The sequence below is a fragment of the Sus scrofa genome, chromosome 15 (genome assembly GCF_000003025.6).
Source record: "Sus scrofa isolate TJ Tabasco breed Duroc chromosome 15, Sscrofa11.1, whole genome shotgun sequence".
Lineage (NCBI taxonomy): Eukaryota > Metazoa > Chordata > Mammalia > Artiodactyla > Suidae > Sus > Sus scrofa.
Genome location: NC_010457.5, coordinates 73,331,358 through 73,348,178, shown reverse-complemented (window position 1 = coordinate 73,348,178; position 16,821 = coordinate 73,331,358).

Sequence of the window (16,821 nt, the reverse complement as noted above, 5' to 3'; positions counted from 1 at the left end):
ATTTGCATCTCATACTGAAAAAGTTTAATTTTTTAAATAAATGAGAAAATTAGTAACAGTAAAACAAAAATTTTAACAACACCTTTTGTAGTGGACAGACTTTAAAGAGACACCCAGGATCCCCACTTCCCTAAAACATACCTCGGCTAATCCCCTCCCCTGTATCTGGCAATACCTGTGACTTACTTCTAATTAAATGATGAAAAAAGGTAATGGGATGTATCTGATTAACTGTGTGTGAGATTTCATGAGTGTTACATCCATCTTGCCAGTGTCTCTCTCTCCATTTCTGTCTTGGAAGAAGCAAGCTGCCATAAATCATAGAGCTGAAGGAAGTGAAGTCTCTCCACAACTTGAGAAAGTTTGGAAGCAGATTTGTCTCTTCTTGAATCTCCAGATGAGAACCTAATCCCAGCCAACAACTTGATTGCAGCCTTACAGAGGATCCCATTAAGCCATTCCTGGATTCCTGTCCCATGAAAACTATAAGGTAACAAGTATGTTTTCTTTAAAGATTCTATGCTTGGGGCAATTTTGTTATTTAGTAGTGGAAAACTAATATTCCTATTTACATTGTTATTCATTTGTTAATCCAACAATATGTGCTCAGGCATTGTATTGGATACTGGGTCTAGTGCTAGACCAAGTGTTATAGCCTAATGGATCAGATACTCACTGTATTGTGCAAGAATTTAGAGGACACACCAGATCCTGTTGTAGCTACAGAAGAAATGGTATTCTAATATGAAATTTGAAATATAAATAGACATTTTCTACATTAAAATGTGAATATAAAAATGTTTCAGAAAGAAAATTCATGTAATGTTCAGCATGAAACTGAAACTAGATCAGTTTAGCAGTTTAGAATTGTGTGTTTGTATTTAGTAGAGATGGGAGGTAACAAAAATAAAGTTGAAAAGGGATATAGACTCATTCAGGTTTGTTCTTATAAATCATTTTACAAAGTTGAACTGTGTCTTAATAAACCAGTTTATTAAGGTGTATGACCATATGGATTTTTATCTTCACTTATTAAAGACTTTATATCATGGAAGACAACAGTTTTTTATTATTCTGGTCTCAATTTATTCCTTCTGCAACTTTCTTATATGAAGTAAATACCATGGTGGTTGATTGGAGTGAATGACAAAGACAGCATTGCACAACTTGCCTCTAATATGGTTGTTGTATATAGCCATGCAAACTGAAATATTAAGAATTCCAGAGAATTTAGTTGCATACAGAAATGTTTCTCAAACACCAATATGCATAAAAATTGCCTGGGGAATCTTTGTAAAGTGCAGATTCCAATTCAGTAAGTCTGGAAAAGGCCTTCTGAATTTCTAACAGGCTCTTAGGTGATGCAAGTGCTGCTTGTCTGAAGAGCACAACTGCAATAGCACAGAAGCCAGTCATAATGTGACTAGAGTCCTCTGGCGCTGATTAGCAGGATAGCTCACCATTAGAGCAGCTAGGGAATCATGAAGTTGACAAATTTCAGGTGTATGCATTGAAATGTGGTAAGACAATAAATTATGGTTAGTGATATTTAAATATAAAAGAATGACTTCAAGCTCTTTAAAAAAAAAACTGTTTTAATGCACACAATTCCAGTTCCTTAGACTATATACTGTGATTAAAATGGAGTTTAATGTTTTGTGAGCATCAGTATTCAGTTCAGTATTGGGCCACTACCAGCTATGAGATCCCAAGCAGGACTTTGCCATGAAAAAGCAGAGTTGTAGTTGAATTTGTGAATATCTAGAAAGGGAAGTTTTCCCCTGACAATGAAGAAGAAGAATGTATATCCCTAGTATCCCTCCCTATACAAACTAAAGGCCTAAACTATTGCCCTTCCCCACCCCTGCCCCCAGTGACCTGGGCTTTCAGTTCCAGCCACTTCCCCTTCCCACAGCTGCCAGACTCTCCCACAGTCATTCTTCAGATTCAGTGTTCCATTATTCCATGATCTATGTTCTATTAAGGCTAGCTGGATGAATAAAGCAAAAATAAACCTATCTCTCAGCAAATCATGCTACCTCTGGTCATAGCTTGGTTTCAGGAGAGAGCAGTATCAGAGGTGAAAATGTGCCTACAGAAAGTTTTGGGGAAAGTGCTATGTAAATCAACAGCTGTGGGAATGTGTAGGCAGCAAGACTGAGCCAAGGAAAAGGTAGGTTGTGCTGCAGTCACAAAAAAAGACTAAGATGTCTCATTGTCTGACTGACTTCATGATATCACTGACATGTGGAGTCTGAAAAAAGGACACAAAGAACTTCTCTGCAGAACAGATACTGACTCACAGACTGAAAAACTTATGGTTTCCAAAGGAGACAGTTTGGGGGTGGAGGGATGTGCTGGGGTTGTGGGATGGAAATCCTATAAAATTGGATTATGATGATCATTGTACAACTATAAATGTAATAAATTCACTGAGTCATTAAAAATAAATAAATAAATAAATAAATAAATCAGCTAGAATGTGCAAAACAAAACAAAACAAAAAAAACAACAAAGAAAATACAAAAAAGGCTAAGATGATGCCATGGAAACCTCTGGAACTGGGATAGTCTTGAAGAGCTGCTTCGAATTGAAGCAATGATCCATCTTGTTTTATACCCTTATAAAATAGTGATTGTGTTCAGACTGAAAAGGGGACATATTATTAGATGAGGCAGTTCTTTTCAACCAAGAGCAAACACGGTGGTGGGATATTCAGCTGCCAGCCATCAATGTGCCTAGCTGCTGGAAGAATAAGTCCCTTAATTGTGACAAGGGGTTAGATAAACTTCACAAGGGAGTACCTTCTATGACCTTTTTTATAAATAATTTGTATTTTAAGATCCTTAAATGCTTTAACACAAGAATGCAAAGGATATTTTGTAATAACTCATAAAGGAAAAGAATCTGAAAAATAATATATATTTTTTCAGATTCTTTACATATATATGATTTTTTTTCAGATTTATACATAGTATATATATTTTTCAGATTACATATACATATATATATAAAACTGAATCACTTTGCTATGTACCTAAAACTAACACAATATTGTAAATCAACTATACTTATATTTAAAAAAAAGAATGCAAAAAAAAAAAAGCAAATCATGTAGCCATTTCATACCCTTTTAGAAGTAGTTTGGGATGCGAAAGTCTCTCACAACTTCCAGGGTAGTGCTTCTAAACCTACCTTGGTGACAGACCATATATTTTTTTCCCTATTACTTTGAATCTGTCATGAATAGATATGTGGTTTTATCACACGTGATAAAAGTCCACTGATTACAAACTTAAATATTGAAGGTATTACCCACTATAAATTTTTGTAAAAATTTACTCTTGATTTCTGTACTTAGTGAATATGGTTGACTGAGGGCCACTGAATTTGTCTGCTATTCAGAGGCACCATGTAGTTCATGAAACCATGTCTCACGTAGTTACCTGGTTCCTGTCTTTAAAGAAATTAAAAAGTGGGAGTTCCCATTGTGGCTCAGTGCTTAATGAACCCAACTGGGATACATGAGGATGCTAGTTTGGCCTCACTCAGTGGGTTAAGGATCTGGCATTACCGTGAGCTGTGGTGTAGGTTGCAGATGTGGCTCAGATCCTGTGTTCCTGTGGCTGTGATGTAGGCTGGCAGCTGTAGCTCCAATTCGACCCCTAGCCTGGGAACTTCCATAACCTGGGATGCAGCCCTAAAAAGACAAAAGGCAAAAAAAAAAAAAAAAGAAAAAAAAAAAAAGAAAGAAAGACAGAAAGAAATTAAAAAGCAACCTTCAAGAACAGACAATCACACTCCAACAATAAAATCTATAACAATATCATCAATTACTGCTCTGATTAGGAAAACAGATACATAGAATTTTCCTCATTTACTTATCTCAGTTTTAGGGCTCAAGAGAATTGAAACTCTATTTTATACCCAAGCCTTTTCTAGATTATTTTAACCTCAGTCTCTATCAGAAAAGGACTTTGTAGTTAGTCAATGTCTCTGTTTCATGCAGGCAATATTCCTTTAGCTGCCTTTTAAACTTTATATCCCCCTTTATACTTATGGGACATTTTCAGACCCACACTGGACTGTTTCTGAATCAAACACCATGAGAAAAGGCTCTTTTCAAAGGCTACTCCTGCTAAATTTCAGCCACTCTCCTGTCAGAATGTCATTCTAAAGTTTAAGCCACTGTAAGTTCAAAAAAATGTGAAAAAATAGCTGCAAAGGACCCTTATACGTGTGGCACAGTTCCTACTGATCTTCTGAACACCAGAACTGCTTTAACAATCCACTTGGACTTGAGCTGAGTGGCAATATTGTTCTTACTTGGAGGGAAGCAGTTGCCTACTGCAAGCAGAATTTCTTATAAGATACAGTATTTAGTTTTGCCATTAGATTCCAAAAGTAACATTTTTTATTAGGCATTCTTCATTTGCCCCCTAGCCACAAACACAACGAAAACACAGTTCCATTTCTGCTTTGGACTCTGGTCACTATAATACCAAAACAGAGTCTCTGAGATAACTAATTGACCTTGGAAACAAAGACTTCTGGATTAGGGAAAATGATTCCTGGAAATTACCACCATATGGAAATTCTATTGTAGACCATGGGGAATGGTTTCTGATAGAAAATAATATGTTCATCTCAATAGAAGTAGGGATGCTTTAAACTGAGGAGGAGGAGTAGCAATAGGGTTGTGCTACCATATGTAAGGTGGTTAAGTATATTCTTATCCCATAAGCTAGTGATCATTACTGTGGCTTCTTACATATTCCAATAGAGTAGAATTTAATTTGGAGGAAAAAACAAAGAATGTTACAAATCAACTAAAAGCATCATCATCTTAATCACCATCACTGCTGAGACCAGCTCAGCAGGTGAGGGCTGAATGGGTGCTGTGAAACTTAAGAAAAAAGTTAACATAAAACAAGACACAGAGACATTTATCTTAATTAAAGGTGGGAAACAGAGGACTCAAGGTCTCAGGGAGCAAGAGTGCCGCCTCAAGAAACCACACTGCTTTATTGTGCTCTTTAGGATTAATGTCAAGTGAGGAGGGGGCTATAGGTGCAGAATATAGCTTTTTTTTTTTAATTTTAAAAGTCACACAGCCGGTAGCTGGTTAAGTTTTATTCTGACCTTTAGGCATTTAACAATCATTAGCATTGAGGAAGCTTGGCCTCAGCTATCTATGCATAGCATCTAGAGAATCACCCTATCTGCACAGGTGGAATGCCTAGATCAACGCATTATGTCCTCATTCAGCTGGCCATATGAATAACTTATGCCTTTAGGTCTTTGTTCTTAAGCTTAAGTCATTTGCCAGCACTGCTACTGTTTTTCAAGCAGGAATATAGGGTAAAGATAAAGCAGAACAAGATGGAGTTTTTAGAGTAGAAAATAGAGCGAGGCTAAGAAAAATATTGTAGAAACATGTCTCCTGACACATCACTGTACAGACTTTTATCATATGCCAGTTACTATTCAACGTTTTAAATTTAACTCATCTAATCTTCCTAATAAACCTACAATATAGGTAGATAAAGGCACAATGCTGTATGCATATGTCATAAACACACATATACCTATTATATTAGAAAGAATGATTATTACTGAGAATTGTATTGATTTCCCATTTAAAAAAACCAACTTAGACAACTAGCTACTCAGAATTAAAACAAGAATTGCCTTATACTGAAGGAACTTGCATGAAAGAGGACTCTCTTTTAAGCCCGTACTATAGAATATGATGCACTGATGGTGTTTGCTTTGAGCTTCAGAACCAGACAGTAAGTATGATGAGTTTTGATTAAATCCTGCACATACTGTCATTGGCTTTCTAAAGAAAAGCGTCATTAAGTTGCACCAGTGAGCTTCTTACTAAACTTTTAGGTGTGCTTGGAAATATTTAGCAAGCCATTGTAGTGATTATGTTATCTGAAGCTGATTAAGAAATATTCACTTACACTTCTAGAATATAAGAATCCTATCTTATACTATAAGAGTTACTAATAGAGGGCTGCTCATTTCAAATACAGACCAAGATAAAAAATAACGGTTTTATTATGTAGTAGCAAAGCACAGAAGAAAGAATATAATGACACTTTTTGACTTTCCCTTTCATTTTTCTCTTGCTGATCTCCTTTTCTTCTGTCCTAAATCTAAGTAGTTCTCCATAAATCCACCCTTAAGAACTCAATTTCAGGGTTTAGAGAAATGTGTAGTTTGATTCTACAGTGATCAAAAATAGGTAAGGTAGAGCTTCCTTTTCAATCTACTTGACCCACTTTTTTTCTTCAGATTTGTAGGGTCAAAGTGTTTCTAGAATCATATTCCAATGCTGAAATTCTGGGACCGATATAATTTTTCTCTTATGCATGCCCAGCACCATCTGAAGAATCAGGGATTCTAATGTGCATCCCTTTACAGCACCAGAGCTACGGGAACTATGGAGAGGCTTCAGGTTAGAGAGCTAATCAAACTGGAGCACCATCCATTGGAAGGTGACTGAGTGCACTGAATTCTCTAATAGAGAACGATGATCATAGACAAGGAACAAAATTCATATTTCTTCTATATTTACTTCAGAGGTTGCATGTCACACCCTCATCTTTAGAAATGTGCAAAAGAAATGCAGTAAAAGATAGCAGTGATTTTCAGGCTGAAAAGCATCTTAAGGAAGGGATTTATTGGACTATGTTATTAACTATGCTAACAGGGGCTCTTGTGGTTGCAAGGATTCAATGACTTAATAATAACTTTCTTCCATGGTCATTCAGTCAGTAGATATTTAGTAGTCTCTGGACTAGCCAACAATATTCACAGTACTCTGATAAATATGAAAAAGAGAAAATAGACCTAAAGTGTCATTATTTATTTTTAGGTGTTAAATAACATGATATATCTGTAAAGCGCAAGAAGCGAACAGATAAAGAGGTATTATGAAACTAATGATAAATTTGCAGAGAAAGTAATATTTGGGTTGGTCATTAGAGACAGACTTTTATCAAGCAATGTAAAAGGAAAGAGGTATGACAATATTTAACAAGCTATATGACAAGTCAAACAATTACTTTTGAAGTTAGAATCTAAACCTTTGTTTCTGATTCTAAAATCTATGATCTATCCAATATTCCATGAATTCAGGAGTCTTACTCCCTGCTAGTTGAAAAAAATGACAGGCTGAGTTAAATTAAGTCTGGACATAGCATGATGTCCATTTGAGATCTTTGTGAAAATTTTACTAAACATTTACATGTCATATGTATGTATTTATGCATGTATGTCCCTGTGTGTATAGATACATAAAAACTAATTTGAATATACCCATGAACATTCCCTGATAAAAATTGTGCTCAGAACATGACCAATAAAAAGCACATAAGAGGCCATAGAGCATAATTGTATTAATCTAAAATTATTTATAAAAATACAAAATATAGGTTTGCATATTATATATATATATAAAAGCACATTTCAGTACAAATACAAAAATAAGGAATCCAAAACCCTGATAATGGCCATTATCTCTGAGGAGAGAAAATAGTAATCATAGGCACGGAAAGATAGACTTTCAATGTTATACTCATCAGCAAAATGTTTAGTTTTGTTGACAAGTTCATATATTGCTATTATAATTTCAAAAATCTAGTTTAAACCTAGTTACTAACATTTTGCACAATAACAAAAATATTCACAAATATGTAGGATTTAAAAGTCATATGACATACATTTTAAAGTGCTGGTGGAAGTAATTTTAAGTTAATTTCCTGTGCAGTTTGAAAATGATCCAGTCACGAGAGCTCTGGAACCATCTAGTTGAGAGTTTTCCTCATCTTGCTTAATTCCTCCTTCTCTGGGAACATTTGCCACATGGCTGTGACTAATGGTAATGTGACTTTCAGACTTCGGCAGGAAGGAATGACTTCCATTTGCCTTCTCTTATGATTATAAGTTCACAGAGTTACAAAGTACAAAATGAAGGGGGAATATTCTGTTGACAGGAGTTAGTAGTAAAACGCTGTCATCCTTTAAAAGGAACACAATAAACATTTCTTTAAAGAAGCTTCTCTACTTGCTTGCACAGTTGTGGAAAGCAACACGATACTTGAACTTATTGCTACCCTTCAACCTGGTGACAATGGGTCTGACAGTTAAAAATAAGCCTTCCCCAATAGCCCAGAAAATTAAAGAAATTGTTCATTGATTTCTTCTATTCCATTCTACAGAAGGCTTTAACTCCAACTATTCTGCCTATATGTATCATCTGTAGACGATTCAATGCACAAAGGCATTTGGATGAATTTCCGTTTATAAATGTTACTGTGCTTTCAAGTATCCTTTTCATCTTCTTTTGACATAATATTGGGCAATGTTAATATTTTCTTTGAGGTTCGAGCAAGTGATAAATTTATGGAATTGATTAGTGGCCAGAAGTTGGGATATGTTTCATGAAAGTCAAACTCAAGGAAAGAGATTAACAAGTTAAAAATGTGAAATTTGATCCAAATGATGCAAATTATTTATAGTAAATTTCAGTTGGATTTATATAGGAGAAGAGCAAAAACTATTTGGAAAGATGACTCATTTTCCTAGTTTTCATTAAAAATAACATAAATTAAAGGCCTCTAGACATTTAACTTCCTTGTCTTAATTAGAATGGGTAAGGGTAAAAAAAAGTATATTATATACATACCCTGTCATTCTGATCTGAGAGGTATTTTCCCCTGCCTCTGATTATTGGTTGAAATAATTAATACTATATAGAGGACCAGAGTAAATTTTTCATTAAATACATTCAGTATTATTCTACTCTTCATATTTTACTTGTCTGGCAGACTTTGTATTTCTCAGCTATGATTAGGGAAGATGGTAAAAAGCACTTCTAAATGCTGTACGGCTGAATGACCTCCATGCCAAAAAATGACCAATAGTACCTAATGATATGTCCAAAGTTCCACTTGAAGATAAAAATGTACTAATTCTAAAAAAGGCAAGTAAAGGAAAAATGTAAGCAGTGAAGTTCATTTAACAGTAATGGTACCTCATTGAGCATCAACCAGGCATTCTTTGAATAAAAAGTAATCAGTTCTACTATTTGTAGTATTGTTTAGCCATGACCATAACATGCAGAATTTTCTGAGCCAGGGATCAAAACATACCACAAGAGTAACCAGATGCACAGCAATGACAACACTGGATCCTTAACCTGCTGAGCCACCATGGAACTCCTGCAGAGTTTTTTGTTTGTGTGTTTGTTTTTTGATCAAGGACACATAAATATAAAACTCATGTGAGTAATCTTTTTCTTCTTTTACCAAGGACTATTTTGAAGAACATAATTGAGCATTTAAAAACATTTATTGTGTTCTAAATAATGGTGATGACTTAAAATTATCCATTGGATTGATGTTTACAAGGAGAAGGGATTACAGTATATAAAACTATAATCAAGTTCACAAGTATCAAACGTACCATGAACACTTTTCAAAATCCTCTAAAAAGAGAGGGTGGGATCATTTTGGCAGAGGAACACGATGTAGCACTCACTTTCCCCCCCAAACATAAAAAAATTCCAACTATCTACATGTAGAACGATTCATGCATTACATTGACTGAACTCTGGCAGAAGACCTTAAACCTCCAACTGAAAGGTATAAGAAACCCTCCACATAACTAGGTAAAAAAAGGGGGGAAAAAGATAGAGAGAAGAGAGAAAAAAGGAATCAGAAGAATACCAGCACACATGAGAGGGAGCTGTGAAAGAGAAAAGGAATAGACACCCAGGGAGGGGAAAAAGATAGAGAGAAGAGGGAAAAAAGGAATCAGAAGAATACCAGCACACATGAGAGGGAGCTGTGAAAGAGAAAAGGAATAGACACCCAGGGAGGCCACCTAATTGACAGGGAAATCAGCAAGAGATGGAGATGGAACCTCAAGGCCTCAGATAAAAGTGCAACAGCTGGACTGAGGAGGGAAGGGAAAGAGACAGCCACAAAAACCATTGGTACCACTGCCTCCAGACACCACAGCCTGAGTCACCGGGCAGGGGCTGACACTGAGACTCAGCTGCTGGAAGTCAGTACTGGAGAGGGAACTATAATTTGCTATGTGGAGACAGCCCAAGGGGCTAGGGAGCAGTGCACCATGGGCTGGGAAGGAGAGTGCCTCAGCTGAGGGAACCCAGGAGGAATTTGGGCCCTCAGAAGAAGCAAGGCATCATTTGGGGGGAATAGAAAGAGAAAGAGGGGCAGGACTGCCATAGACATATCTTTCTCTGTGCACAAGCATGCTCTTGGGCAGTGGGGCACCTCTTGTCCAGGCTATGGGTGGCAGGGCATCTCTTGCATGGGCTGCAGGTGGCAGGGTGCATCTTGTGTGGACCATGGGCAGTGGGAGCAAAGTGCCAGAGCCATCTCAGACTCTAGAGGTCAGCACAGCCTGCTACCACTAGGGGTCCATGACTAGGCACCACCTTGGGCCCCAGTCATCTCAGGGGTCAGCACGGAGGAGGGCACTGTAACCTAGTGCCACTCACTGTTGCTCTCACTGACCTGGGAGGGCACATGCCCTGCTGCTGCCACTGTCAAATACTCTAGGTGCTGCCTACACCTGTCTGAGAGGTCACTGCCACTTCCCAGGACCCTGCAACTAGGAACAGCCTGGATCTCCTCCCCCTGAGACTTCACCACTATCAAGTCCTCAGCAACCAGGCAGTGACTACTAGTCCTGCCCATTGTGCCCATCTCCCTGGAAGCAGGAGCAGGCCATACACCAGCACACAACCTATCAAGGATATAACAGCCTGAACACACTGAGGAAAGAGACAGCAAGCATCCAAACCAAAAGCATCTCTCATGCCAAAAAAATAAACAGATAAAAAGTAAGCCCTCACAACCTAAACATAGGTGCCTCACATATAAATAGCCCCTTCAAGACTACAGTGATTGTTCTCCCTAAACACACAGAAAAAGAAAAATATAAGCAAATGAAGAAGCTCAGGAACCATTCCCAGTTAAAAAAACAAGATAAATCACCTGAAGCAGCAAACAACAAAACAGACCTCTACAGTCTAACAGACGCAGAGTTCAAAGAGGAGACAGTCAAAACACTGAAGGAAGTGACAGCAAATATGAACAAATTAAGAGCAGTTATGACTAGAAATATATGTTACTTTAGAAAGAAACTAGAAAATATAAGGAGGAGACAAGAAAAATTAGAAAAAATTCAGGAAGCTGAGTTAAAAGCACTGAAGAGCAGAATGAATAAGGCAGAGGAAGAAATAAGTGAGTTGGAAGATAGAATAGTTGAAATCACCCAAGCAGGTCAGCAGACAGAAAATCAAATGAAAAAGCATGAAAGCAATAGAAGACCTATGGAATAATATAAAGTGGGCCAATATACATATAATAGGGATTCCAGAAGGAGAAGAAAAAGAAAATGGGATTGAAAATATATTTGAAGAAATCATGGCTCAAAACTTTCCAAATCTAAAGGAAACAGATATCAAGATAAAGGAAGCACAGAGGGCCCCAAACAAGCTGAACCCAAAAGGCCCACACATAGACATATTATAATAAAAAGGGCCAAAGTTAAAAAGAGGATTCTAAAGGCAGCAAGAGAAAAAATAAGTTAATTATAAGGGAACCCTCATAAGACTATGAGCTGATTTCTCTACAGAAACACCACAGGCCAGAAGAGAGTGGCAACATATATTTAAAATTCTAAAATGGAAAAATTTGCAGCCTAGAATACTCTACCCAGGAAGAATATCATTTAAAATAGGAGAAAAAGAATTTCTCCAGCAAACAAAAACTAAAAGAATACACCAATACTAAGCCTATTCAAAAAGAAATACTGAAAGATCTCCTCTAAATAAAAAAAAAGAAAACACAGGATGGAGGAAATCACAATTGGAAAGTAATCACTTAATCAAACCAGTATACAGATCTAAAAGGGAGAAAAAAAAATTTGCAAAAGTTACAGTAAACACAAGGAACCCAAAGGATAAACTTGAAGATGTAAAGAAAGGACAACAATATCATAAAATGTGGGGGAAGAAAATTGAGACTTTTTATTCTGTTTAGAACATATTTGAGCCTATACGACTACTAGGCTAAAGCAATAAGATATAGTAAGAGGTTAATATACTTGAAAAACAGGGTAACCACAAATAAAAACCAAATAATACATTCACAAAAACTAAAAAGAAGAGGACACAAGCATAAAATAAAAGGAAATCACCCCACAAAGAAAGAAAGGAACAAAGGAAAAACATAGACTCAACTGGAAAACAGGTATAAAATGTCAATAAACACAGATTTATCAATAATTACCTTAAATGTAAATGGACTGAATGCTCCAATCAAAAGACATAGAGTGGCAGACTGGAAAAAAAAAAAAAAACAAAAGCCTACCCTATGTAGCCTGCAGGACACTCACCTTAGGGCAAAGAACACATACAAACTGAAAGCTAGGGGATGGAAAAAGATATGTCATGCAAATGGAAAAGAAAGGAAAGCACGAGTTGCAACATTCATAACAGACAAAACAGACTTTAAGCAAGGGCCATAAAGAAAGACAAAGAAGGACACTATTTAATGATAAAAGGATTGATTCAGGAAGAGGCTATTACATTCGTCAATATATATGCCCCTAATATAGGAGCACCCAAATACATACAACAAGTACTAACAGACATAAAAGGAGAAATTGATGGGAATACAATAATAGTAGGAGACTTTAACACTCAACTCACATCAATGGACAGACCCTCTAGATAGAAAATAAATAACATAACAAGGGAGGAGGCAAGATGGCGGAAGAGTAGGGGGACATGCTCGTCCTCTCCCACAAACACAACCAAAAAAAACACATCTACAGCTTAAACGACTCACACAGAACAGCAGCCAATCGCTGGCAGAAGAACCTAAACGCCAATAATGGCAAGAATCTCATGATATTACTAGGTAAAACAAGAGAAAAGAGGAGAGTAAGAGAAGGGGAATCTGAACTGGACAGGCACTCCCAAAAGGGAACTGTGGAGGAGAAAGGGATCCCACACCCTGGAAAGTCACCTACCCGTCGTCAGAAAGATCAACCAAATTGGAGGAAACTCCAGATGCAGAGAAGAGTGTAGCAGTAAGTTAGAATTCTGAAAAGCAGAGCAAGAACCGAACAGATCATCTGAACTACTGTCACAGTCACCAAAAATTGAGACACTTGGGTGGGGGCTGGGCACAGAGACCTCAGCTCTGGAGGTTAGTCCCTGGGAACAGGCTGGGGTGGGTGGAGCAGAGACTGCCTGGGGAGTCTAGGAACTGGTCTGTCAAGTTTGACAGGGCAGAGACTGCCTTGGGAGACTAGAAAGCAGAGCATCATGGGGGGGGGGGAGCAATATGCTAAGGGCGGGGAAGTGGAAAGCTACATCAGAGGGAATCTGGGAGAAGAGCTGGATCTGCGCCAGCATTGGGGAGGTGAGAGAAAAAGGGGTGGGCCACCACAGAATACTCCCCACGCCACAGTGAGCTCACTGGCCTGCCAGCTAACAGAAAGCTGTGCTTCCCAGTGCATCCCCCGCGCCACCCTTTACGCACACGCAGGACCTATGGCTGCCTGCCATCCCAGAGGGCTGGCCTCAACAATTGCAGGAAGCCTACCACCACAGGGGCTGTCTCTGCCCTGGCCTGCTTGCCCTCTGGAGGGGCTACACCCCCACAGAGCAGCACCAAACACCGCCAGTCCCCAGGAAAAGGCCTGCAGCCTAGGAAAGCTAGAACAAGCTTGGCCAGGCTGTGAAAGATCTGCCTACATTCTCAGGCAGTCCTTCCAAGTTGGCTGCCCTGGGGAAGAGCCCCTTGGGTTCACAGGGGCCCAGCTAGCTGCTCCAGCCCTTGAGGGGTGCTGCACTCCCACAGAACAGCTGCCCAGCACCACAAGCTCCCTGCAAGAGCTTCTGCAGCCCAGAAAAGCTAGGACAAGCTCGGCCAGGCCGTGAAAAGATCTGCCTACATTCTCACGTAGTCCTTCTGAGTCGGCTGCCCTGAGGAAGAGCCACTTGGGTTCGCAAGGGCCCAGCTAGCTGCTCCAGCCCTTGAGGGGTGCTGCACTCCCACGGAACAGCTGTCCAGCACTGCCAGTCCCCTGAAAGAGCCCCCACAGCCCAGAAAAGCTAGAACGAGCTGGGCCAAGCTGTGAAAAGGTCTGCCTACATTCTCAGGCAGCCCTTCTAAGTCGGGCTGTCCTGAGGAAGAGCCTCTTGGGTTCACAGGGGCCCAGCTAGCTTCTACAGCCCTGGGGGGTACTGCCCTCCTGTGGAACAGGTGCCCAGAACCTCCAGCCCCCTGCAAGAACCCCACAGCACAAAAACACCAGAGCAAGCTCTGCCCAGCCAGTGAAATCTGCTTCCATCATGGTGCAGACCTCCCAGTCCCATCTGCCCTCAGGAAGTCCTCACTTGCTTCAGAGAGACACTGTCAGCCCTGCCCACACTCTGGAAGAGCCACACTGCCTCAAAATAGACTGACCAACAATGCCAGCCCTCAGGAAATATTCCACAGAAGTGCCAAGGCAAACACTGCCTGGCCACAGAGAGTACAACTCCACCAGGATAAAGAAAACAATAAGCAAGATGAAGAAGCTGAGAAATCACCCCTAGTCAAACCAACAGGGGAACTCACCTAAAACAGTCACAATGAAACAAAACTCTGCAGCCTGACAGACCTGGAGTTCAAAAGAGAAATAGTGAAAACACTGAAGGAATTAAGAGAAGATATGAACAGTAATGCAGATACCCTCAGAAAGGAACTAGAAAATATGGGGAGGAGCCAAGAAAAACTAGAACATTCATTTGCAGAGATACAAACTGAACTAAGGGCAGTAAAAACCAGAATGAATGATGCAGAAGAACGAATCAGTGATGTGGAAGATAGAATAATGGAAATCACCCAATCAGGTCAGCAGGCAGAAAACCAAATCAAAAAACAGGAAAGCAATATAAGAGACCTATGGGATAATATAAAGTGGGCCAATCTACGCATAATAGGAATTCCAGGAGGAGTACAAAAAGATAGGGAATGGAAAATATATTTGAAGAAATTATCGCTGGAAACTTCCCAAATCTAAAGGATACTGATTTCAAGATACAGGAAGCACAGAGGGCCCAAAACAAGTTGAACCCAAATAGACCCACACCAAGACACATCATAATAAAAACGGCAAAAGTTAGTGATAAAGAGAGGATCCTAAAGGCAGCAAGAGAAAAGCAGAATGTTACCTACAAGGGAACCCCCATAAGGTAATCAGCTGATTTCTCTACAGAAACACTACAGGCCAGGAGGGAATGGCAAGAGATATTTAAAGTGCTAAAAGGAAAAAATATGCAACCTAGAATACTCTATCCAGCAAGAATATCATTTAAAATGGAAGGGGAAATAAAAATTTTTTCTAACAAACAAAAGCAAAAAGAATACAGCAATAGAAAACCCAGGTTAAAGGAAATACTGAAAGGGGTTCTCTAAACCAAAAAGAAAGGAAGGAAAGAAAGGGAGGAAAAAGAAAAAAAAAAAAGAGGAAGAACTAGGATTGAGGAAACCACAATCAGAGAGCAGTCACTCAAATAAGCCAGCATACAGATTTAATCATGAACATGTTTCAAACAAAATAAAATTAAAAAGAAAAAAATAAAAAAGAGTCATCAAAATCATAAAATGTGGGCAAGGGATGTTAGGCAATAAATAGACCCTTTTTGTTTGTTTGTTTGTATGTTTCTCTTCTTAATTTTAATATAGTAATGAAGTGTTTGAACTTACAGGACCATCAGGCTAAAACACACAATAATAGGAAGGGGTTAGCACACTTAAAAAAGAGGGCAACCACAAGCCAAAACCAAATATTGTATTTGCAAAAAATGAAAAAAAAAAAAAAAACACTCAAGCTGATAATAACAGGAGACCATCCAACCAAAAAAAAGAAAGGAAGAATGGAGAACCATAGAATCAACTGGAACACGAGGTTCAAAATGGCAATAAATAATCATCTATCAATCATCACCTTAAATGTCAATGGACTGAATGCTCTAATCAAAAGACACAGAGTGGCTGAGTGGATAAAAAGGCAAAAACCTTCAATATGCTGCCTATAAGAAACTCACCTTAGGACAAAGGATACATATAGATTGAAAGTGAAAGGGTGGGGGAAAATATTTCATGCCAATAGACATGACAGAAAAGCAGGAGTCGCAATGCTCATATCAGACAAAATAGACTTTAAAACAAAAGACATAAAGAAAGACAAAGAAGGACACTACTTAATGATTAAGGGATCCATTCAAGGAGAGAATGTTACTATCGTCAACATATATGCCCCAAGTATAGGAGCACCCAGATACATACAACAAATATTAACAGACATAAAGGGAGAAATTGATGGGAATATAATCATAGTAGGAGACTTGAATAACCACTCACACCAATGGACAGATCCTCTAGACAGAAAACCAATAAAGCAACAGAGATCACAAAGGAAAGAATAGAAAAGTTAGACTTAATTGATATCTTCAGGACACTACATCCAAAAAAACCAGAATACACATTCTTCTCAAATGCACATGGAACATTCTCTAGAATTGACCACATATTGGGACACAAAGCTAACCTCAACAAATCTAGGAGCATAGAAATTATCTCAAGTATCTTCTCTGACCACAATGCCATGAAATTAGAAATCAACCATGGGAAAAGGAAAGAGAAAAAACCTACTACATGGAGACTAAACAACATGCTACTAAAAAACCAATGGGTCAATGAGGAAATCAAGAAG